The sequence below is a fragment of the Anarrhichthys ocellatus genome, unplaced genomic scaffold (genome assembly GCF_004355925.1).
Source record: "Anarrhichthys ocellatus isolate YVR2014 unplaced genomic scaffold, GSC_Weel_1.0 scaffold63, whole genome shotgun sequence".
NCBI lineage: Eukaryota > Metazoa > Chordata > Actinopteri > Perciformes > Anarhichadidae > Anarrhichthys > Anarrhichthys ocellatus.
This window is the reverse complement of record NW_022280093.1, coordinates 2,113,355-2,139,049: the sequence shown is the minus strand read 5'-3', so window position 1 is coordinate 2,139,049 and position 25,695 is coordinate 2,113,355. Positions and strand designations below refer to the sequence as shown.

Sequence of the window (25,695 nt, the reverse complement as noted above, 5' to 3'; positions counted from 1 at the left end):
ACACACACACACACACACACACACACACACACACACACACACACACACAGTTACTTGTTCTACCCCGAATGCTCATGTAGCTTAGCCATCACGCAAAGTTGCAGGACAGGTGCTAATTGGACTTATCAAGGGTGCCTTTCCCGGATAAGAGATCACGCAGAGATAAAGACCACAACCGCTGCCTCACTGCAGGACTGAGCGAGAGAGAACAGAGAGGGTTCAGTCACGTGTGTGAAAAGTGTTGAAAGGTGTGTTGTAAATGAGCCGTGAAGTGGGTTGCGTATTTGCCTGCTAATAGCTTTCTGTGCTCATCTTCCGAAGCGGTGCGGGCACTAGCATTTGCGGTAAAGGCGTCATTTATCAGGAATTATTTATATTCCAAAGAACTCTGTGAACATGCATTAGTGCAAAAGCCTCTATTTGTTTGCACCAACACTGCTGGGTGCCTTGTTATCAGTGGCAGTAGTGACCAGCTTAGCTGGCTTTTAATGCCACACTAACGAGATTAATCAGAGTGGAACACGATGGATTCGGTTCTGTATACAGCTCTGCCCTCCCTCTCTCACTGGACTCTCAGAGCCGCAGCTTTGTCCGCTGATATTTCAACATGGAGTGTGGCCAGAGCTCCTCCAGATGAATCTAGATGAGCAACAAGTACATATCCACATCCTTCCTGTGGCTTGGAACAACAGTCATAACCTCTTTCCTCACCCCTTCTCTTTCAAACACTGAGTCACTCACCGAAAACATGCTGTGAAACCGCCTTAAGTTTTGTTTGCATTTATAAATTCTTTTATAGAGGAGGAATGAAGATTTTCCTGCTCACACTGATGCAGTTCTCCTTTCTGTCCACCGGGGGGACTGTGGGAAGTTGCTACGCAGTCATCACTGATGTTTAGTTCAGTTAGTTGTGATCAAGTGGCTGCCTGTCGGACTGTATCATTTGTTTTTCTCATTTTATGACATAGATTCACAGAATTGATCTACTTCACTGTAAGACAGTTGAAGGTTTACAGACAGAGGAGAAGAAGAAGAGAATCGGGTGGCAGGTTGTTTCGGGAGCACACTGAGATTCTACCGGTCGTCTCTGTTGCGTGACTGCTCAAGGGTGGAGCAAAGTGAACAGTATGTACCTATGCACTTCATGCAAATACACCTCCAGGCTTTGTGTGTGTGTGTGTGTGTGTGTGTGTGTGTGTGTGTGTGTGTGTGTGTGCGTGCGTGCGTGCGTGTGCGTGTGTGTCTGAATGCCTGTGTGTGAGTAAATAAAAAGCGACACCAGACAGAGAATCACTTCAGCCAGTTTCCCTTATTCATCATATTCCATGAGATTCAGCTGCAATGTGCTTACGGGCACAATGAGATACGGGACCTGAGACGATTCCTTGTGCTATTTCTATTTCATGCACTTTGACATTGATTAATACAATTTTATTTCCCTTTTTATTTTTTAATGGAATTTAGTTTATTCTGCCTGCAGGGTGCAAATGTCCACTCGTAAAATACCTGTTTCACAAGGATGTATGACAAATATATTTGGCTATAAAATGATATTTATATTCCAAAACTCACAATCTCCCCGTGGCTGAGAACCATTTCTAGGGTTCAGACTCAAACGGTCATACACTTTAACTCTGTTGCAGTTCGACTATAAAAGCAGATTTTTAATGGACAGCCTGGACAAATATTTGTCCATTATTAGTGTATAGTGATGCAGCTGCCGCAGTTATCCCCAGTTGAAAAAGTGGGCCACAAGTCCAGGGGCCCCTTCAAACAAATAAATAATTTTAAAGAATCCAAATCATCAGTTCATAGCCTACGGGCTTTGTCCCATGTTTTTTGTTTAATTTTCATTTTAGGTCAGGGTATCTTTATTCTCAGCATTTCTAGGCAGATGCCCAAGCGAGTAGGATCATGTGAATGTGTGTGTGTGTGTGTGTGTGTTGACAGTCAGCAGGCTGCAGTTCCCTTCTCTTCCATGTTAGGTCTCTGTAATTGCTGAGCTTGTTAAATATTTACCCTCAGGATTATCTATCCCTCCTCCTTTGTCTTTCTGCCCGATTGCCTTTAATTCTCCTCCAGTCTGTTTTGCACGATTGTGTTTCTCTCCTTTTTTCCCCCATTATTTGAAACTAGAATTTTGCTTTGTTTTCGAATATTTAATCAGGTTGCGGCCATACTTTCATAAAGGATCAGGTAACTCAAGGCAAAAATATTTCCTTTTTTATTAATTTGTATTATTGTTAAGACTTTTTTTTTTGTATTTTTTGTATTTCAAAAGCAATCATGATATCTTGTAAAATAACTGAGTTCAGAGTGTGTCAAAGAAATGGGACATGCGCCTTTACTCCTTCCTTCCCTCTCTTTTCCTGTGTTGCTGGACTAATATGAATTGAAAGTGACTCTAACAGAGAGAGTAGAAGTCAACGGGGCTTGTGATGAGAATCAGATGGGGGTTATAAGGCAGAGGACCTGGAGACCACATAATAAAGGACAGACCCTCTTCCCTAACGTTCAGCCTATTGCACCGCTCTAGGGTTGAGATCAGCTAATGTAACCCATGCCAATGCATTAATGTTAGCTGCTGACATGATATGAATCTCATGAGATCTAAGGCGATGTTGGCACTCCTTTCGTAGGTTTTGTGTGTGTGTAATGCGGTCACACTCACACTCCCCGTGTCTCTGATAAAGCAGAACACTTTCAAACAAGAAATCTTTGAGGAAAAGTAAATTGTAAAGCATGTAAGCTTGTGACCAAGACGATCAGCAGTTCATATCCCCAGAATGCTTCGAACAGTTTCCGTTGTTTGTTTTCGGAGCAGAGCGTGGCTTCACAGTGACATGGAACCCTGTACAATGTGTTAGATGTGTGAAATTGGTGGTTATTTTGACTGTGTGTGCGATGAGGTGTGATAGACTTTTATTTTGACGCCGTCTGTCACCATCCAAGCTCTTGACCCTCGTGGCACTGATATCTGATAGCAGCGATCAGTGTGTGGCCTTCCTTTGGTGTATTTCCTGTACTATAGCTAAAATGCATCCTATGCATCCATTGCAAAATAATACATAAACCCAAATCATTTAAAAACAATACAGACAAAAAGATAATCCACTGTTTTTCCATTCATTTACACTCTCTCCTGTTGTTTTTTTTATTTTTCAAATCTCAAAATAGAACTACACACTGACCTCAGTGAGACATGAACAACCTGTTAAACCATCTATATGACTTCAGGGCTATATTTCTCTGCTTTCATTGAATGATCCGCCCTGATTTGATGAGAGACATGAAAGTTTGGTAACTTGGCATGCTGATCGCCTCACTGCTACGCGAAATCCATACAACAGTGATTAGATCTGCGCTGTGTATCTGTGTCGCTATAGTCTCCCAAACGCGTGCCAGTCAGTTTCGGTATGTGTGTACGTCTGCCTCTAAATGCTGGGTGAGCTTTAATAAAAGAGGAAGAGAAAGGCCACAGAGCCCGCAGACTCACGGCAGGCATACGCCGCTTGTGACGTCAGCCAGCAGACAGGAGACGGTTTTGTAACCAGCCCGCCATCGTGCAATAGAGGAAGGAGGGAACAAGACAAAGCAATCAGTCTGGATCCATCTACCAATTTTCGGAGAATATCATGGTCGTATGGCCCCTCAAATGTGTGTTAATCCTTTTCCATGTCGAATCTGTGTCAAATCCAGTCAATACGTGTGCACATCATTCGCTTTTCCCAAAAAGGGAAGTGCAGCAGCATGATAGCTGTTTCTGAATGGAGTCTTTGCTCAAGGGGCGAAATGTGTATCGGGTCACATTATGGACGGACTTCGTGTTTACTAAACTCTCGGTGACCCCACACTTTTTCCTTCCGCAACCCAAAGGCAGACAAAACTGTCGGGCAGAGGCCAAGACAAATCGGCAAGCCGCGTGGACAAGAAATGAAGTGAAAAGGTTCAGCATTAGAAAGGTCAAGATGTGGTCAATTCACTGTTGTTTTGAGTTTTTTGAAACAAAAAGCTCAGCTCTGGAAATTTCCAGTGAGTCATAGACTGCGACCCACGGTTGTTCGCATTGCTAAATGTTGCCAGGAGGTAGTATTGGCAGCTTGTTCACCTTCTCTTAGACTCCTTACACGGCACAGATCTGTGCAATGTTATTACCCTAAACTCACGCTTAAGCCAGACATATTTTGTTTCATCATTAAAACAATCCTGTAGTTAAACATTTTGAAAAATAGGGTTATTCACTTACTCACTGAGAGTTAGATGAGTAGATTAATACCACATATCACAAGCTTCATGCAGCAGCAGGTTATCTTAGCTTAGCACAAAGACGTATTTACACTTACATAGTCGTATGGATATACAAAAGAGATATAACATGTTAATTAGTGAGTTTTAGAGGTGCGAAGAACGATTTCTTCTTTTTTTCTTTAACATGGCTGTAGACACTTGTTTACTGACCATTTCATGAGAATGATAATAATAATTCAAATAATTTAACTTGCCAGCGACCTGTTCGGTTGAGTGCACAGCTCATTAACCCATTTGTTACATCTGTCTGTACCTTTTTTGAAGTGAACTCTCAAACTCACTGAAGGTCAAAGCCATTGACCTTTACATTCTCCCCTGTTGTTTGACCCGATCACACTGCTATGGAGGGATTAGGAGATAGAAAACACCAGGAATCAGTTGAACTTGACGAGCTGTGAGATTTCTCGATGCCTTAGTTGCGTAGGGCGATTGGACGTTTGAGTCCTCCAACACGCAACGCTTCAAAGCCCAAAGGATGCGAGGACTTTAACCCATCAGCCCATCATATCAGTTGAATGTCATATGTCACAACAAGCCTGAAGACAGACACAAGTAGACTGGCCAGCGCTGTTCTAGTGTTGGTGGCACGACATCTCCAGTTCACCCGGGGCTGGTACATTACAAGACATTTACATTATGAGTAATGAAAGGTGATGCTAAGCGGACACAAAGGGGGTATTTGAGCTTCCGTGATATTTTTTTAAAACCAGCATTACTGCCAGCAGGTCACATTGTCACGATTTTCTCTTGACAGTTCATCAGATCATTTGATGTAGCTTCACATCACTAAACCCTCATAAGACCCCGTGATGCGTATTGATTAAGAGCATCCAGGGAGATAATAGATTACAACATCCTCATCTGTTTGTGCGTGTATGCTGTTGAAGCAGAGAAAATTTACTCTTACGTGTGATTATCATCATCAAATTGGGGGTACAGATTCGCCCTGTCACTCCATTTCTGTCTACTGTGTTTCATTCATTACATGTCGATTTTCTCTCCTTTTTTCTGTGACCATGACTAACACTCCTGTGTCTCTCTCTCTCTCTCTCCTCCTTTCACCCCCTATGGGGTTCTGCTCTTCTGTTTGTTTCACTGACCTCTGTGAAAGATAATCACCTCTCATCTCCATGTGCTTCATGAGGAGTGCGTGATCAGGCTAAATGCCAGTGCTCAGGCTTTTCTCCTTCCTCTTTCCTCCACATGCGATGTCTGTAATTCCGTGCTACAGGTTCTATATACAAACGTAGATGTATGGCCGCTTAATACATTTCCAGTGTAAATGTTAATGCGTTCTCACTGTTATGACTAACCTAATACCAGTGCTCAGGGTCTTATCATTCCTGTCCTTTATTTTGGCATGCTAAACCCCTGTTCATTAGTTGTGAGTGAGAACACAGAAATAGGTTTATACGCTAAAGTAATATACTTACAACAATGACTAATAAAATTTAGATACAGACTATTTTTTGTGCAGCAATTTACCGTATGAGTTGGCCATTTTCATACCTGTGATTTGGTCAATACAGCAACAGCGGGTTAACTTTATGCAGGACCCATGGGTAGAACCATTGGCAATGGGTTGTTTTGAACCAGAGTTATTGTATAATATTTTTTATTGGGATTATTTACCCAAACTGAAATACAATAGGCTCTATAGTATGGTTGAGAATAATTTGTTAAATTTGTTTTAAGATAAAACTTGAGCTTTTTATGTCTAACACTGGGTCAAAACAGCCATTTTAATTCAGGAAACTAACCGTTACAGTAATATAAAAAAAAAAACACGAACACTGGGTCAAAATAATACATCATCTTGGGTTCGATTTGGACCCAATTGTTTTCTACCCATGGGTCCTGGCTACAGTTTACCCAGCTCTGTGTCTGTGCTATTTAGACCCAATGCGTGGGTCAATTTTGATGCAGTGAGTTTTGGAGTGTATCATAGACACACAATAAAAAGATTTCCCCAAGAGTTGTGTTTGTGGAAGTAGAACAACTTCTAAAATAATATCAAGATCATCTTCAATACATTTACAATTAAAATGTTTATACTGTATATATATATATGTATGTGTGTGTGTGTGTGTGTGTATATGTATATTTATTTCCTTTATTGCGGCTAACATAGTCATTACCCGCCCAATGGTTCCATGCTAAATTGCACATCAATTGCATGTCGGCTCACTCTCCCACCCTCTTGCATGTATGTTTGCCCCCTCTACAGTAATCAGTCACACAATAGCTGTTAACTAGCGCGACAGGCCAGCCATGCTAATCCCTTGTATGTGTTGAGAACCATGAATGGAGAAGCCGCTTTATGCGTTTAGGATCCTCACAGCTAACTCATTAGTTGCTTGAATCAAAGGCATGACACTGGCTTTGTCCCTGCCTGGCCTCTCGTGCCACAGACACTGAACTCGCTTGAGTGGAGCTGGGCTCTGTTGTCCTGGGGGGGCCAACAGAGCCCCCTGGGATCACAAAAGGCCATAAGTGAATTACTCAAATCAGTGCTGAGGGGGGGCCCCCCCGTTAGACGCGAACTGTAACAGTTAGTGGCGGCCATGGAGCAGTGGGAGGTGTGTTTTTGTGCAAGTGTGTGTGTGTGTGTGTGTGTGTGTGTGTGAATAGACGGGTAGAGTGTGTGTTTGAGTTTGAGTGAGTGTGAATAGACAGCCAGGACTCATGAAGAGTGAGCAGAAGCCTTTGTTGGCCCAACACTATTGTTGGAAGCTGTCTTGTGTAATTACTGCCACAGCTACCGCCTAGCGCGCCGCTCTGCCTGAGCAAGGAAGGCTCAGAGGGACAAGGAGGGAAGCAACAAGCGCACCGAAAGCCCCCGGAGCTCGAGTTGATAATTATATTATGGAAGCATTTTAAGCATGCAGCGGCGCTACAAACAAGCTGACAAGTCCCAGCTGTTGTCTTACATGGTTTATTATATCATGGCATTCAATTAGAAAGCTCACATGCTGCAAGTATATTTCAAGTCCATAGGGTGTGCAAACTGTAGTTAGTCCACGGCCGTTATGCTATTGGCAGACACATTTCTTCTATCAAATATTTGTTCTGCTGTTGGTTTTCAGTGAATCCGTTCTATTTTTGTAGGCGCGCCACTCTAGCATGCGTAACCCCAACTACAGCCCTTTTGGCTTAGATTAACTCATTTCACATTGCCAATTTATATTCATCCCCCACACAGCAAACAAATAGACTTTGTTGATCTCCATGCAAACATGCAATATGGCTAACAGATTCGGCCCCACCCAAAGCCACATTTTGAGAGCTTTGAGAGATTTGATAACTCATTAAGCCTCGGAACAATCCTTTTCTTATTTGTTGTGGCATGTGGGTACTTCTGCTCAGAAACCGCTTCCTGAGTTTAGGGAAAAAAAGTTTTGTGACTGTTTATTATAAGATGACTGAATTTGAAAACTGAATCAATTTTGCAGCAATGCTGGAATGCCTAATATGACCAAATAAAAAAAGGCCTACATGTGGCCTTAATTAGGATTACAATTGTACAAGTAACCAAATCAATAGTAGAATCCAAGAATCGGATTTTGTTATGGTCAAGCTTGTCTGTGTCCCTCTGTTGTCCCGTTCGCATGCTTCGGAGGCAGTCCACAATGAACTGATTGATGACACGACATAGATTCACTCCCCTGTTGCCTCCGAGTGAACACCAAAGGCCTATTAGCTACAGCACAACCAATTTAACATGGCCACTCGAATAAAAAGCTCACTGGTGTCAGTAATGCAATCTGTTGATGGCTAAACCGAGTGGATGGAGAGTCTATTCACAGTGGCTGATGAGTGAACTCAGCGACACTGCGGCTCTGGCACGACGCTGATCAACGTCTCACAGGAACAACACCATAAAGCAGCCAAGTGGTGCGAATGGGAGAAATCACAGGAAAGTGGTGTTTGAACTGCATCAGCAAACTCAGTCAATGTTTTTGTGGTCTGCGTCACATTTGTCTCTACGTTCTGCAACCCTCACCTGAACGCATCGTGATCCTGGTCTGCCAGCTTGGCCGGAAAAAAAAAAAGTGTTGAATCCTTAAGAAATTATGATTTAAACCTGCAGTCAGTTTGCCAGCGCTTAGTCGAGTGATGGAATTAATGCAAAGGAAAACCGAAGCATAAGCCTTTTATAAGCAGAATCACTGGCTGTGTTTGTTCTCTGAAGACTCGCATGGCATGACTTCCACAAGTACTACATGTCATCAGGTTGTGCCCGGACGCACTGTACACCAGACCGTTTGTTCTGTCTGTCACCTCCATTTATCTTAATTGAAGCATGCTTCAGTGTGCAACAGTGGCCCGGTCCCTGCTGTTGTTCCCTAATGTAAATCGATATGTTTCCATGTGGTTGGAAAGATCACTAAGCAAAGGTGGCATCTGACCCGGTACAGCTCTATACGCTAACTACCATCAGCCAGATGAGGTCCCCTTTCATCAGTATCTGATACGGGAAAACAGGAGCACGTAACTCCCCCAAGTAAAAATAGTCCTTCAGATCATGTCATATAAAGTTAGGGTCACTTGGAGAAGCTTCGGTGGGGAATAGCTTTTTTTTTCAATCTCGGACTGAGTGTGTTGTAAGCCCACCACACAAAATGTAACTGGCACTGAACTAAGACATATTGCTGTGCATCCTGTACATTGCAAAACATGTATTTCAGTGAGAAATGGCCATAGTAAGGGCTATTTGAAGATAAAGAATGTGATGCAAGAGGATATTTAAAGGGTTTGTGTGTTTTTTTCTGTTGGCTGGCAGGCCTCCGCTGCACTCTGTGCACCCATAGCAGTCTGAACTCTGCGTGAACTCCTGCTCTCTGCTGAATTATGATCGAATGAGTGAATCTGACAAAATATTTTTAGGGTGGAGAGAGACGCAAGCAGAGGGTACAGCTGGAGGAACAGCGGGTGAAGACAATCTTATCACACATGCACACACATACACTTTTACTTGGGCGCCACGAAGGAAGACAAGGTGAAGTCAAACATCAGTTAGCCGCAGCGGGATGGTCTCTGACTTGACAGCGTCCAGGCACATTGTTAAAGAGGGACAGCTCTGCAGGGGCAAATGTCTCACCCAGGCAGCCAGGTATCCAGTGAGTCAGGATGGCCAGAGTGTGTGTGTGTGATGGTGGTGGGGGGGGGGGGGGGGGGTCGGGGGGGGGGGGGGGGGGGGGGAGGGGGGGGGGGGGGGGGTTGACTGAGAGAGAGAGACAGAGCGAGGCAGTTGCGTGACTTGTGCTTGGCTCAGCCCTCCAGCCCCCCAGGCGTTATTTGTTAGCTAGGAGAAAGAAGGGTGTATCTTAAGTGTTCAACAGTAAACAGAGCCGCAAAAAGGCCCGAAAGCTCACTGGGATTTATTCGAGATTTGTGCGTGTTTGTGCATGTGTGCACTGCAAAAAAATATATATAATAATTACGGGCAGTGCAAGGGATTTCAACTTGTATCCGATCATTTATCAACCTCACTTAAAGCCAATGAGGAAAAACTCCAGTGGGAAGTGATGATTTAGCATAATCACAGATGTGTATATCCACACTTACGCACACACTACAAAAAAAAATGCTATTGACTCAAGACTCTAATTTTAGAAGTGTTTCCTTTATTTATAAATGTGTGTTATAAATTGTTAATTCTACTGAAAAACTTGAAACCAGCTAAGTTTTCCTGTTGTTTTTGTGTTTCTCTGTGTGTGTGTGTGTGTGTGTGTCTGAATGCTGGATAGCTGCACTGGCGGTTTCACTGACATCACCGACACTAAGGGCCCACTGGGGGAGTTTATGGTGAAAGCTCTCTGAGGCTCTCTGAGGTTCCTTAAACTGTAATTTCAACTGACAAAAAGGAAGAAAAAAACAAATGTGGTAGTTCATAGCTACTGCAGTCGCTCAAAGGTTATCTAATCTGATCAAATGAAATAAAAGTCGTTCCTGCTGCAGCCCTAATTGACACACACACACACACACACACACACACACACACACACACACACACACACACACACACACACTTTTAAAAGCTGTCAGAGTTGCACTAGTTTGTGTTTTGAATATCCTTGGTGAGAAGCAGTTGGTAATCTGTAATTTGTGTTTAATTTCTACAGTTTTATCTCTTATTTCAACATCTTTTACCACTTACATGTCCACTGACACTTTGATTGCATTCTCTCTCTTTCTCTTCTATACTGACACGTTAACTCCTTTCACACTTGGACTGCCACTATTAACCCGTGCAAGCTCTTAGATTGTTTGCAGATTTACTGCAACTGCTTTCAGGACTTAGTGGGGGCTTACGCTTCAACTGGCATCACCTTTCAATTTACACTCTTTAGCTGGCACTATCTCTCTGTAGGCTTTCACTTTAACTGACACATCCAGCTCTAACATTTCAACTGCCTTCTTGTGCTTTCACTACAGACAACATTTCAACTGACATCATCTTTCAATTCATAGACTGGAGCTGGCACTAATCTCTTTTTAGGCGTTCACTTTGACGGACGCCTGCAGCTCAATTCATCCCCTACACCTCGGCTGGCTTTTTTAAACTCCTCTCAGCGAATCTTCAACTTCACTCAGCGCTTACACTTAAATTTACATTTCAACTTCTTTCAGTATTTGAATTTTGACTTCATCGGCGAAGATTATGGCAGAGCTGTTGTCCGTGTCGGAAGTTCCTTTGTTTTTGTGACCTCATTCGAAATGGAGCCACGGGCACCAAGCCTCTGGACCTTTCAGGGACGAGCACAGCGCTGATCTAATGACTTATTCATCAGGCAACGAAGACACGACCCCTCAAAGATGGTACATGACAGAGAGCAAAGGGATCAATTAGGATCATCATATAAGGTGCAGGAGCTAATGGCTAATGCAGCGAGATAAGTGAGGTCTGAGTGCACGACAGGCCGGGGTTGTAGACATCGTGGTGTTTGTTGAATTCTGATAGTGGATATTCGCAACAAAAGAAAGAAGAATGAGAAGGAGGGAGAAAGACAGAAAGAAGTGGTGGAGAAAAGTGTCCGACTCTGTTCCTGTCCCTGAGGATCGTGTTTAAATTGGTATGGTGCGCTGTAAGACTGTAGACTGACTTTAAACAGCTGCCGGCTTCACCCACAGCAACGCACACACACACACACTCTGGGGCCCTCCCCATCTCTAAGTTCGCGTGCGGAGCTGGGAAATTCTCCATGCTAATGTGCCAGGGTTTGTTTTCATCATCAAATTGCAAATGTTTTAAATATGCATCGCACACGCAAACACACACCCACACCCACACACACACACACACACGCACACATACCCACATTTATCCAGTCAGAGCATTGACAGTCTAATCTGTGTTTTTGTACAGTGTCATGTGTCAAATGAAGAGATGGAAGTGGCTTCCACCCATGTTTATTTTTCATAAACCACTCCCATAATCTTTCAATCATTTTTTATTTCCTACGCAGTATTTCTTGCCCTGTAATGGATCTCAGTGCTTTCCCTGGCGCTGTCTCCATATTAACACATGCAAGAGCTTTTCACACCGCGGGATAACAATTAGCTTGAGAGCAGGGAGATTAAAGAGGTAACTGAGTCTTGGCATGTTTATATATTGACTATACAGCCTGAAATATAAAGCTTTCATATCTTTAGCCCTTTAAACTTACCACAAAGGCATTTAGGCATTTAGTATATTATTGAGTCTTATACATCTTTATTTACTGAAAACAAACAAAAAATCACCAGAAAGAGATACAATTGTTTTTATTTTAAATGCACTTTTACCTGTTTTTTAAAAATAGATGTATATGGTATATATTTTGAAAAGAACTACCGTTAGCGTCAATATAGTGTAGTGTTAATTTGGAGCAGAATAAAGTACCACAACCTCCATTTGCTTTACAACAACTACAACTCTCAGAACAAAGTTTGTGTTTTTTAAGGGATGACTTGACGAATTTAATGTGATAGAATTGTCCCTCTGAAGTCTAACCCAGTTTCTCACCATCAAAAGTTAGCCAGGCCCAGCAAACATTGTGACACTGAGAAGATGGTGATATGACAGCCTCCACCGACGTTGAAAGAATGTGTAAATATAGCACCAAAGTCAAAACTGAGTCACATCCACTCGTCGTCCGTAGCTGCCTGCCACCTGCATCATTTTGTGAAACCAGGACTTCCATATCTGTCTGATATAAGTTCACAAAAAGCTGTTTTCACTTGTGTTTTTTACTTTGCTACTGTATGCCATCATATTGTTGCTTTGCTTGGGATGATGTTGAACTTTTCTACCTCTTGCCTATTACCTGCCTGTCAAATGTTTGCTGGGAGCCCTCATTTGATTTTTCTGGGGGGAAAACAGCAAATCTGGGCTTAAAGATATATGGATAACCCAGTTTACAACGAAGGAGTGTGTAATCCTTGTTTGCCCAAAGTTAGGAGCAAAGTCAGTGCAGCGTTATCACCTCAAAAGTTATATTGGTGCATTGCTTATCACTATATTGGAAGAGTCATGATACCCCTCAGAATGATCCTCTTTGACCTCCATAACAAGGATCATTTCCTTGTTTTTCCTCTTCAGTAAGCCCCCCGGCTACTGCAATGGCGTCTAATGTTCTTGTCATTCTTTTGCTCAACAAATTAAAGATAGAAGTGTGAAAGCACTTTTGTCCACTTCTGTTTCTCCGGGGTAAATGGAGATAATGATAGCTTTTGATAAATCGACTTCAGTCTCTCTTAGAGGGGGGGATAACAAAAAAACTCTTTTTTTTGAAACTGGAAGTGAAGCATTGATTTGTCCTACCATGGGTAATGTGAGGGTAAACAACAGATTGCTGGAGACTCCTTCCTTGTGACTCATGAGCAACAAGTTCTCAGAAAGTAGAGAGAGACAGGCTTGGGAAGGAGCAGGGGGGTGGGGGGGGGGAGACCATAATAACATCATTGTGGCTGTTTGAAGTCGCATCAGGCCTATTTCCCAGTTACAGTAAGTACAGGCTGTCTGCATGTCTACTGGCCTCTCGCCACTCAAAGGCCACATTCATAGAGGCGCTGCCTCCCTCACAGAGGGCAATTGGATCCACCGGATACCCTTCCCTTCTCACGCAATGTTGTGTAAACCCGGGGAAAATGACCTCAATATGTCCTAAACGAGTTAAGGATGAAGATGCCACACCCGCCCACATGTCTCGGGCATGATAATGTGGTGATGGTTTTATAAATATCCCCTCTCATGCACACACACAGGAGCAGCGAATGCGGATTGTCCTGTGCCTGTCAATGGTATTCTCGCTCGATCAGATGTGCCGTTGGATCTCTTTAAAAGCGAACAGATCATCCACCATCTGCTCACATTTTAAATCCTTTGTCTTTCGCCTTGGCTTAAACAAAGGAGTTATCTGTGGCTTCTTATGGGAAACAAGTCCAAAGAACTAACTACAGAAAAATGTAAAAGTCACAAACTCAACAGGGCGGCCTCCCTCAGTGAGTTTACACTGGTGATATTGAATATATAGCAGTAGTATAGACATATTTATTTAATTCCACTTAAATAATCGGGGCTCCTTTTATCATACATGATTTTCTTGACATATCACTTTCATTGTCATTTTATTCCTACGTCAATGCAGCTGTCTGTTTTGTCTGCTTTGTGATCTCAGAGCTTGTTAATCTTCCATTTAATCCTTCCTCTCTTGTGGTGCCACCACTCCTTTGCCTGGAGGCCTGCACAACCTCAACCTGTCTGCCTGCTGGTGCGGCTTTGGCACACCTCCCACACTCACTCACTTTTCATTGTTTTCGCCTTTGTGACTAAGGCTGCCGATTCTTTACTTTTGTTGCTCTCACCTGTCCCTTTACCATGACCACGATTTAGACCCGACCGTCGTGTCTTTGTAAATGAGCGTTGTGGCTACTAAATCGGAAGGCTTTGGCAATGAGGTCAACGGGTCGCGAGAGCTGATGCCATGAATGATTTTAACACAGGGCCGTGTTCGAGAGAGGTGGATGTGGGTTGCAAAAAGGCAGAAGGGAGGCGTAAAATAAAAGGAGAGAAACCCTATTGCATAATTCATTGGGCCATCACAATATCAATTCTCCATCCATCCATCCTCGGACCAGCATCTTTGTTAAAATGTCAGATGGGCCAATTCATGTAGAAAACTCTCAGACCTTGACCTAATTGGCAGAGCCATATGATCGTTCATGAGGCTGAGGCTGCTGTGGTAGACAATTAACTATGATTCAGATTTTCCAGAAACAAAGTCATTTTGTTGGATGATTGCATATGGTTATCTCTTCATCTACTAGTCAGACAAGCGTTTTTTGTACATTTGCAGGATTCTTAGAAATTGGTAAAAGGACAGAAGATTATGGAGATTACAACCTGTCTTTAAGGCTAATAGATTCCCATGTTTTAAGTCAGCAGCTGGATGGATAGCAGAGTCAAAACACCTGCCAAAAGCCTTCAGGCCTGAGCCTTTACTCTTGGCAGGCCTCTCCTCCCCGCTACTTCAAGTCCTTCTCCTTCTCATGCAACCTCTCCCGGCCAAATTCTCAGTCAATTTCCAGGCCATATTGAGGCTGTTTCGCGGGCTCCCCTCCCCTCCCGGTGATGTCATGACAAAAAACACAAACTGAGATTTGATGAGCTGGAAAATCTCATTTCAGCTTGTAAAGAATTATTGTCCACTCTGTGTAGCCTAAGTGTCAAAATGTCCACTCTGGTTATGCAGCTAGAGTGCAGGTAATAATATTTGAGACCGCTAGGTGTGTGTGTGCTCGCACATATTTACAGTACGTTCCGGCATATATGCTCATGTGCTTGAAGTGAACACTGAGCCTTTAAGACAAAGCTAAGACCGCCGTTGTAAACTACATGCGTCGTGCAGGAACAGAAAGCTTAACAGGCTTAGCAACAGTAACTAAGGGGGCCTGGCAGCAGAATAATAGATTAAAAGTCTACCACTGTCCATTTGTGTCTTCCTAATCACCCCAACATATGTTCAAGTGAGGAGGAAGGCTGGCAGCAAATGTCAAGAAGCCCTTGGTAGCAAGAGATACTAAATGTACAGTATATACAAATACAAACTGATGAATGTTTGAGGATGTTTGAGGAAACGCCTCTATTTGATTAAATCACAAAAGCGTGTCCTGAAATAATATGGATTGGTAAAGGGATGCAATGTTATTTTTGTGAGCATCTTTTCAACATCCCTGTTAGTTAATATTTGTATCCGGTCTCAGACACATCCTTCGTCCAACAAACCAGACCTTTGTAGGAATCTGCAAGTATTTTATGAATGATCCCTTTGTTTCACCGTCTTCACTAAACCCGTTCTGATCACTGGCACTCACTTTCATCCCAGCCCGCCGTCTTTGGTTCGCTGTCATCCCCAGTTACTGTTTATTCCTCCGTGGGCTATCCTGGTGGTGGAGAGGTGATGAGAGGATAGAAAGGTGTTGGGGAGAGGCAGCGAGACAGAAACAAGAGGACGGAGAGGAGGAGACAGACGGATGGATAGACCCGGTCAGGACTGGACAATGCGAGGTTCCATCTCATTGCAACACACAGAGAAGGAAGTCTTCCACACAGAGAGACCGTCAAAGATAAAGAGAAATGATCACTGAGGAGTTGACTCTCACCTGCACTAGCAACTGGCATCATTGAGTCACATGTGGTTGATGAGGTAAAGCGATAACTTCCTATGTATACACCCACCACATAAAGAGATCGTTCCTATGAATCCCCAGAAGCAGAATGTTGCAAGAACAACAGGAGTATCATCATCGGAATTAATTCCCTGAATATGTTTTCTGTAAAAATATGGTTAAAATTTGAAATTTTGCAAAAGTCAAGTTGTTTAATCTGAAAATCAGCTTCAGACCTTGTTGCATTACCACTCCGCAGCCACAGGTTGCATGTGTGTTGCGGAGGAATGCTTTGAGCGCAGAGAGCCAAAAATAGACATGCTGACCCTTTAAAAGTGGAGTTTCTAACATGTTGTGGCTGCCGGGAGAGAGCCGCGCGCTATCTCTTTAAGGCGGGCTTTTGTGTAGTGTAGTATTACTGTAGTAGTGTGTGTGCGTGTGTGCATACGTGTACATTTACATTGACTGTGTGTGCTCTAAATCTCACACACACCGTACTGTGCTTATTGCCGAGCCATGAGGGAATGACACTAAGAGTCAGTCCACACAGGGGAGCAGATAAAAAAGTGAGATAAAATAAAAGAGAGAGAGAGGGAATATTTTTGCCACTGAGACTCAGAGGGGGAAAAACAGGGGAGAGGTGGAGAAAGAAAGTCAGGTATCATATTCCCGCTGTGGTAGTGGCATGCTCTGAATATCCAGGAGAGATTCCTGAGGTCGAGCACATGGAAATAATTGACAGATGATAGGAAAGACTTAGAACTTACTTTTGAACTACTTATTGAGAGCCTGTATGTTTGAATATTTCTTCTTGAAATGAATAACGGGGGGGGGGGGGGGAACCGGTCATCAACATTTTTATACAAATGAATGTAAATGTAATCGCTATGACACACAGTAATTGTGAACCTACATCAAGTTCATTTAAAGGTTCAACTTTTATTTTTCTCCTAAATGCAGACAGACGTAATGCGATTTCGGTTTGTGGTGCACTTGAAATAATTAGAGGAAGAGCATCAGGTTAGTTTCCACAATGCGATTGTGGTGAGACCAGTGGCTGTTTATGCTCATTACTCTGCGAGCAAGAGAGGTTGTAAATCTGTAATCGAAGAAAGATGCAAGCTGTTCATTTTCAGCAGATACTGCGTATTTCGGGAACTAAGCTTTTAGGATAAATGAGGGTAAATATAACCGAGAATGTGTGAATCTGTAAAAATATTACTTATAAATGTACGCGATGAATTTAATTTGTTACATTAAGGGAATTTGTTATTACCTTCACTTGAGTAAATGTAGGAATATGCGATACAATCGTAAATATTTCTGAAGGTTTACCAGTTTCCCCAGCCCTGACTTGAAACAGAAAAATAAAGAAGGGATAAAAGATGGAAGAGAGAAAACAACCAAAGCGAGAAAGAGGGAGAAACATATCGGTGTTCGGTGCAGATTGCGTGTGAACAGTAATGCTAGCCTTCAAAGAGCACAGTGGAGCACATTGTATCCATGCATGAGTCGCTCAACAGGGACAGCGGCGTGACAGAGGGAGGGAGGGCATACCAGGACAAGGGCCGGGAGAGAGATGCAGGAAGAGGGAGAGAAGAAGGGCGAGCGAGTCTGTGTCATGACAATTGTAATCTTTGTTGTGAGCAGGGTTGCCAGCTCTCACGCTTTTGGCGTGAGATACTTGCTTTTACGCTCTGTCCCACACTCCGAGGCTCCACATACCGGTCTTGAATCAAGGAGAGTGTAAAAGCAAAGCTGGTTTCAATTAGCGTATAGTAAAAACACATAAATGCACATATATATATATACAGTATATATATGTATATATATATATATACATATATATATATATACATAAAAAGAGTTAAAACCCTATCCCAGGATCTGTATTGAAAATTACAAACCCTGTTCATGAACCCTTACAGTAGAAATTGCTTTATGATGAATATGTGAGTGAAGTGAAAAGTAGCTCAGCGCTCGTTAAATCCTGGGCAGCTGTGAGTATCTTGGCAAATAAAAAAGTAATAACCAATAACTCACTATTAATACATAGTCGATACAGATTGTAATAATTAATTTTATCATACCTTTCATCAAAAGATAAAGTGCTACAATTCAAAAAAATGAATGAATGAAAAGCCTTCTCGAACTAAAAGGTTTTGAGGCCTCTTTTAAAGGACACAAATGTTTGTAGCGCTCGTAGATGGTGGGGAAGTGCATTCCAAAGATGGGGGATATTTGAGCTGAAGGCCCGATCTGCTGTGAGGATTAGTCATGGGGTGCAAAAGGTCAAGGGGTCATCTGATTTCAGTTTGTAGAGTTTGGGAAATTTGGGGCTAAGAAGTTCTTTCAGGTGGGCTGCCGCATTTCCATTAACACTGTGCATTGGACGGCTGAGGCGAAGAATTTTAAACTCATACATCATATGATGAGGAACAAAAAACATCTTACCTTCTTGCGTGTGGTTTAAGGGTTTGTACTGTAACATTTTAAGAGTCTTCCATGTTTAAAAAGTTCTCAGTTCCAAAACTATACACGTAAACTACTGGAACAATTCTAAAACCACATTTATCTCGTCTCAATAAGATTCATAGCTACTGCATTTTCCAGACCAGTGAAGAACTTGAATTGTGTGTGTGTGTGTGTGTGTGTGTGTTTGTGTGTTTGTTTGTGTGTGTGAGTCGCTATCGTGATATCATTTCTCTGCACCAGCAGAGAAATAATATCACACACGCATCTTGCACACACATATTGTCCTCTCCAGGGTCAATATTTACAGTTCATCCTCTTCAGAAAAATCACTCTGTCACACTGCCTTACCATCTCCCCCTCCCTTCCCTTCCCTTCCCTTCCCTTTCTGTCTCTCTCTCTCTCTGTCTCTCTCCCTATCTCTCCCTATCTCTCCACTGCCAGTCACTTGTACTATATGTCTCAATGGCTGAGCGTGATCAAGGCCAATTATGGTTTCCTTTTAGCGTGCAGGGCATCCTGTGGAAGCAATACATTATAGGGAACTCGTGCCACTCCATCTCTCTCTCCATATGTGTATCCTCCCCTCCATCTCACCATCTCTCGTACTAGTACTACATGTATTAATTCATTCTGCACACAGCTGTTGCATCCAGTTTGAATGTGGGTAAATGTAAATTTAAGGGCGTGTCATGCGTTATGTACATATATGCTTTTCTGTCATGTCCTGGGGCTTCCTAGAGGATGTTCAGTTCCCCACTCATGCTTTTCCAAAGAGGATTCTTGTGTTCCATGTCTTGCACGACAGTGAGTGGATCTGGTGACCAGACCTGATGGAGTTGCACCTTTTGTAGATTTTCTCCCTGAATTTTGCAGAAGAATACATATGAAAGTCGCATGAGACGGATTTGGCTCCAAAGAAAAATATCCAGCATTTAACATTAGGAACACCTGGCATTGTGATGCCTGCACAACATTTTACCTAACTATTACAACCATTTATCACTTTTAGTTAACTATTTCGACCACATATCCATTACATCTAGCTAGCTATTTCAATCAGTTATTACTTAATTTTAGCAAACAATTACTTTTAGCAAACAATTTCGACCGTTTCTCCATTTCCTCTAGCTTAGTATTTCGACCATTTATGTGCTACGTCTAGTTTTTCCTACCGTATATTATTTTATAACTATTTTGGCCATTTCTTACTTTTAGGTAGCTATCTTGACTATTTATTACTTTTAGCGAACTATATTTCAACTACTTATCTGTTACATTTAGCTAACTATTTATCCATTATGTCAAGCTAACTATTTCTACAATGTATTACTATCAGCTTACTATTTATTTAAAGTTCATTATTAAAGTTATTAAAACCTGGATTTTTTTTTTTAAATGATAAAACTTCAGTATTACAGAGCATAGGCCTTCAAAAATAGTCTAGAGGTTCAAAAGAATAACCCACTTTCTATTGCTGTGCGTCTGTTTCAGTTGAAGCGCTGGTGAGGCGGGGGGGGGGGGGTAGTAGGAAGGAGGTGTCGACATACACCAACACAATGGCATGATTTCCCTCCGCTTCTTCACAGGATGCTGCCTACATAAACAGACATGTGCAATACACACACATAAACGAACAAAGAACAATGGATCCACACATGCTGCTTTCATTGGATTTACAACTGCTGAATCTTCTCGTAAAAAATATATAAAAAAATTCTGATCACCTGTTGAATCGGTTCAATCAAATGCAGGATATGGAAAACAAGTGGAGGAATCTTTGGCTTTTCACAGTGTCTTCACACTTCTTTTATCTCCAATATGTTCATATCTGCTCCAGTTTTTATTCTTCCTTTACTTTATAGACATTTTAAAGTATTTCCATATGACCTCTATTCAGTGAGTTTTACATTTTACTTGATAAATATTTATTTCAGGCCACAAAGGTGGATAAACTCTACATCAACTCTTCCTTACCCTGATTAGAACCAAACTTCACATCTTATTTATTCTAGTTATTATCTCCTGGGTATTTTAGTGTGATCATTCCGCCCAAATTCAAGAAGTAAGGCCTATAAAACCTGAATTGCCTTATGATACTGGATTCATAAGACGATATAATCAAATCATGGAAACACATTTTCACTAGAAACAGATTTTCATGCCGGGTTCCCAATTTGCTACCCTCATGCAAACAAGACTTTTTAACAGTACTTGGTGCCTAAATAAGATGTATTCTGGCACGTTATTGGTCAATAATATTTTGGGGGGGGGATTTGTGCATGTTGAAAGATGACTTTGGACAAATACATTGTTGTCTCTGTGTGAAATACCATTGGCTAATGATGGTGACGTGCGTTAGAGTGGTTATAAAATCTGCAAGACAACCTTCTGGCTTCCTGCCACTCGGGTGTGGTAATGATTACATGAAAATGACACATCACGCGGTACCTTAAAGAAGCCGTCACATGTTTCTTATCAACCATTAAGTACACGCTTTAGTACACTTGTCCCGGATCATCAACCCATCATCTGGATCGGTGCCATTTCACTTTGTTACGTTGTCATTTTTCGGTTCCGTGTCCAGTTCATTCCGACTTGCTTCAGGATCAATGGCTCTGACAGTAGAAGACATTGCGTGTCCCTACTGCAGTGTGAAGTCTATTTAAGGGCTTCAACCTATGTCAGGAAAAACTCAGTGGCATGTTGCTGAGCTAATAATGTCTGACCGCTTTCCCTGTTAGCTTCACAAGTGCTCCTTTGGGAATAAGAGAGATTGAGAGAGATTCAGAGAGATTGAGAGAGATTCAGAGAGAAAGGAGAGAAAGGAGAGAGAGTAGAGAGTAAAACTCTCCAGTGTATAAAATGACCTCGCTGCCGTTGCGTGCCATGGTTTGTTTTCAGAACTGGCCACATGTTTGAACATTGCACAACTTCTCAGATGTGGTTTGTAAATCACCAAGTATTTTTGGGCTATAGAGGTGTGTGTGTGTGTGTGTGTGTGTGTGTGTGTGTGTGTGTGTGTGTGTGCTGACAGCCACCTTACCTAACAGCTTAAGCTTATTTATCCTCATGTAAATATCTTTTATTAATAAAAGATCCTGCGTCATAATGCATGCCGTTGTCAAAACTGCTGATCACACCATTGAAAATAACAGATTACCGACTGGTTGATGTCGGGAAAAGTCATTTTCCAGCCACAGTTAATCTCCCGTCCTCTGCTCCTGTTCGTTCCACAGCTGTCTGGTTCTGTCTCACTGTCCTAACTGTGCGAGGCTCTGGCCCAATTAAAGGCCAATTAAAGGGCCAGTCCATGAAAACAGGGAAGTCTTTGTAGTGCTGTTTGCACAGGTGGTGTGCATCACATGTTGTAATGGTGTCAGGTTTACGCATCAAGGCTGCACACATGGACACGCATTAGCCCGTATGCGCTGTACACTTGTGTGCACACGCTAAAAAGAGGCTAGTTGCGAGCTGTAAAATGCATCATTTATTTTTCCTTAATAGAGTTAATTTCCAAGCGGGAGTTCTTCAACACTTACTGGTTAACGAATCAGTCAAACTGATCAACTAAACAGCTTTGATATGCTCCACTTTGGCTGTGAACTGCAGAGCAAAACAACCTTCTACATAAGGGAGTCAATCTGTCCAGAGACGCCCTCCTCCATTTCTACCTGTTACTTTGTAGTTAAACAGATAAAGGAGTATGTCCAGCACATTATACATCCAAATTTTAAGGTTACAGATTGCCAGATTACAAGCTCTCTGGTTTGTAACACAGCTAACTCACAACAGAAGGGTTTTTATTCTGAAGGTTTTCACATGATAAATTGACCCATCCCAAAAAAAGAAATGCTCAACCACAGTATTTCAGACATGACAGAAGAAATATGTTGACATTTAAAGGCTTGTTTCTAGAACAGCTGCCTTGTTCGTCGAGATTTACAACCTGAGGCGAAGACCAGCGAGTGGTGCATTTGTCTAGTTAGGATCTTCTAGATTTGGGAGTGTGCTAGTGCTTGTGCTTGAGACTTGCCCGACTCCAATGAGCAAAGCAAAATTTGCGAGCTACTGTATTCTTTGTCCCAGAAGCATAACGAGTTGCTGATCAGTCCTCTCGCCCAGTAAAGCTGGAGCTTGTAGGGTTTCATTATCCCCCTGTTGAAAGATGGTTCTTCTATACAGTATAGGTCACCTTGATGCCAAATAATCCACCCATGTGGACCACTCCCACCAAAAAAACTCTCACTGGGATTCAAATTTTAACACTCTCCAAATTGAAAATCCAGCATCACCTGTAAATATTACAGCAATCCAAGGAGGAGGCAGACTTTGTTTCTCTGCACTTTTACAGTATAATTACAACATTGTTGAAAATGAAAAGCGTTTCACTGAAAATAGTTTGGCGGTGTCATTTCTCAGCAATGACATGTTTTGGGCCCAGTCGACCATAATAGGCTGCACTCTCCCCCTGCACTCTCCCTCGAACACACCACCACGACGCACTCACACACAACAGTGCGACTGTTTTTTTTCTTGTCAGCGCTCTGATCTACTGTGCACTGACCACCCACAGTGCGACCGAAACCTCCTCGACATGTGAGACCCATCAGCCAAACCTGCTCTTTAACTTCAAAACCGCATATGTCTCAAGGTGTCGCAGCCATGGCAAAGAGCACGGACATGTCGAGGGTTAATCTGAAGGTACATTGGATCATTGCTTTCCTATTTACATGAGATAAGTATCATTCTGTGTTTCCACTAATGCTGCCGCGAGCATACAAGGGATGTGCATTTCCACTGACACACACACACACCGCGGAGAGTAAACGGGGTTGAGGTTAACCAGATGAGGGTTATTATGGGGATAAGAGGTCTCACTTGGTCACGGAAGGACCAGCTATGGATTTAATGGGGATGACAGGTGAATAAATGGTTGAAATCCATTAACCCTCCCACGACACCAGCTTAAGCCCTGTACCTAACATTACACTGGCCTCAGCTAGGAGCTGTTGTCTGTATGTGTGTGTGTGTGTGTGTGTGTGTGTGTGTGAGTGTATACGTGTGTGTATGTATGTGTGCAGAGGCGTGGTTTAGCTCGGGAGTCCCACCCTGCTGCACGCGATGCCTGGGAATCGTGCCGGTTGAGGATTTACTAAACACGCTTTAGGGAATCCCAGCTCTCTCCCTCCCACATAGGCACACACACACACCTTTAGGATATAGAGCTGAGTTAACACTGATCAGGTGGAATCACACATAAAAATGGCGTTCATGCACACACAAACACACGCACAAACACACACGCCACTTGGATACAAAGCACTGATGCTGTGCAGTCACACACATGAACGCGACACTCGTGCTGCACACGTGCACACGCTTCCCCCAAACGCCTTCAGGATGCTGAGCTGTCATACCTGACACTGATCAGATGAGATCACACACAAAGACCGCCAGTCCACAGAAATGTGCACACAAATCTGCACCTGAAACGAACAATCAGACGCAGGGTTTCACCTCCTCCTTTGCTGTTCGTATCCTCTGTCTTTTATTCTGCGCTTCATAAAAACATTGGAGCTTATGACGCGGTGCCAGATTAAAAATGTACACTCGGCTCATATGTAGAGTAAAAAGAAAACCAAAACAAATACTACATGAAAGAAGCCAGAAGCATAACAGTTTATGTTCCAGTTGGCAGCATATCAACCAGCTTGTTTGGCTTGGAGTCAAGAAAATATGAATTTGAGATGCAGAAAGCTGGTATGGCATGTTAGCTAGCAGCGTTTCCATCGAACTGTCAAGCTCCTTGAAGCAAATGTTTGACATACCAGAGGAACAATTAGCAGAATATAAATCAAAATAAATTGGCTTCCGGAACAGCCAAAGAATGAAGACTTAATTGCGTTTAGTTTTTGTCTATTTAAGCCTAAGGATGAAGAAAAATGTATTAAAATTAGATTATTTTGTATAATTCAGTGTTCACATAAGAATTTCTCTAATTATTTAGAAGAGAGTTTATCACATGACGGAGCTTGAATGCTCGCGTTGTTCGGATCATTATTTTGTATTAACATGTGTATATGTTTTCAATAACACCCACATAAAATAAAATCTATTCGAACTGGCTGGTTTACCTATTCAAGATAACATACGATGATGCGTAAATGGCAGTGAAGATGATCAGGAAGGCTAATTTATGCACAAATTTCAGATAAGGCCTGGTGTGAATTGGGTTGTGATGGTTTGTCATTTTCAAACGATGGGTCCCCAAATTTTTTTTTGAGAAACCCCGGTTTTCGATTTTTAAAATCAGCAGATTAGTAGACATTTTTCCCCAGAAATAGCAAAAAACGCTGTCTAACTACTTTGTCTTTCTTTATTTCCCCGGTAATTCACCACTGGTGATTGGAGGACAATTTCTCCGTTGTGGCATACTTAGCCTAAATGCATAGACAGCGAGAAGCAGTGACCGTAGAGCAAGGGGACGAGAGACAGGAAAGGAGAGGTGATGTCAGCCGTGACCTTTCACCTCAGTGTGAACGTGTTGAAATGAGGGAGATGTTATGTCCTTTGCATTTGTCAGAACCAATTCTTCCTCAAATATACATGTACCTTAATGGCACAATCATATAGCAAATAAATACACACAACACCAGCTTTTTCCTTTTTGAGGATCCGTACCTGCAGGTGACCCAAAAACAAGTGCAAGATAAAGCCTACACGCATAGCACAAAGTCCATGTAATTATCACTTTTAAATATGCAGTAATGATGAGGACTCCAGACAGTGATACTGGTGCAGAGGAATGGTGTTCATCATCTTGGTGGAAGCTAATAAACCAAAACTACGAAGTCATTTGGTGGGTGCTGTGTACAACTACCTTAAAGATAACTGTTAAACAATTAAGGTCAAAGCTGTTGCTCTCTATCTCTCATGTACTAACCATCTGGCCCTGGTGTTGGGCCAGACTTAAATAGAAAACCCCGGGTCCGCTTCACTAAGACCCACTAAGTATCACAATGAAACTCGAGGCATGTTTGAGACACATCTGGAGCGCTCTCTCTGGAGACTCTCCTTCACAGCACAGTGGAGCCAGGGAAGGATTTCTCCATCCTTCTAACACATACTTTTTCATGTTTTATTGTCCGGTGGGAAAAAAGACTTTGAATCTCATTCTCTGTTCATTTTATGACAGTTCCCACCCAGCCTCTCTTTATCTTTTCCTCTCTTTCTGCCTTTTTTTTTTTTTTTTTTTTTTTT

The 25,695-nt window shown here is 42.4% G+C and overlaps 1 protein-coding gene across 3 annotated transcripts in view; it reads left to right on the top strand.

Moving 5' to 3' along the window:
• The window catches only part of ahrra (aryl-hydrocarbon receptor repressor a), a 55,840-nt gene that overhangs the window by 4,106 nt on the left and 26,039 nt on the right, over window positions 1–25,695 (top strand). Inside the window, exon 1 of one of the 3 annotated variants that reach the window (XM_031872335.1) lies at window positions 8–1,125. The exons of the other annotated variants lie outside the window; for them this stretch is intronic. The gene's annotated coding sequence lies outside the window, so the exon portion shown is untranslated. Of the gene's footprint in view, window positions 1–7; window positions 1,126–25,695 lie in introns of those variants that run through there. 3 annotated transcript variants of the gene reach the window in all.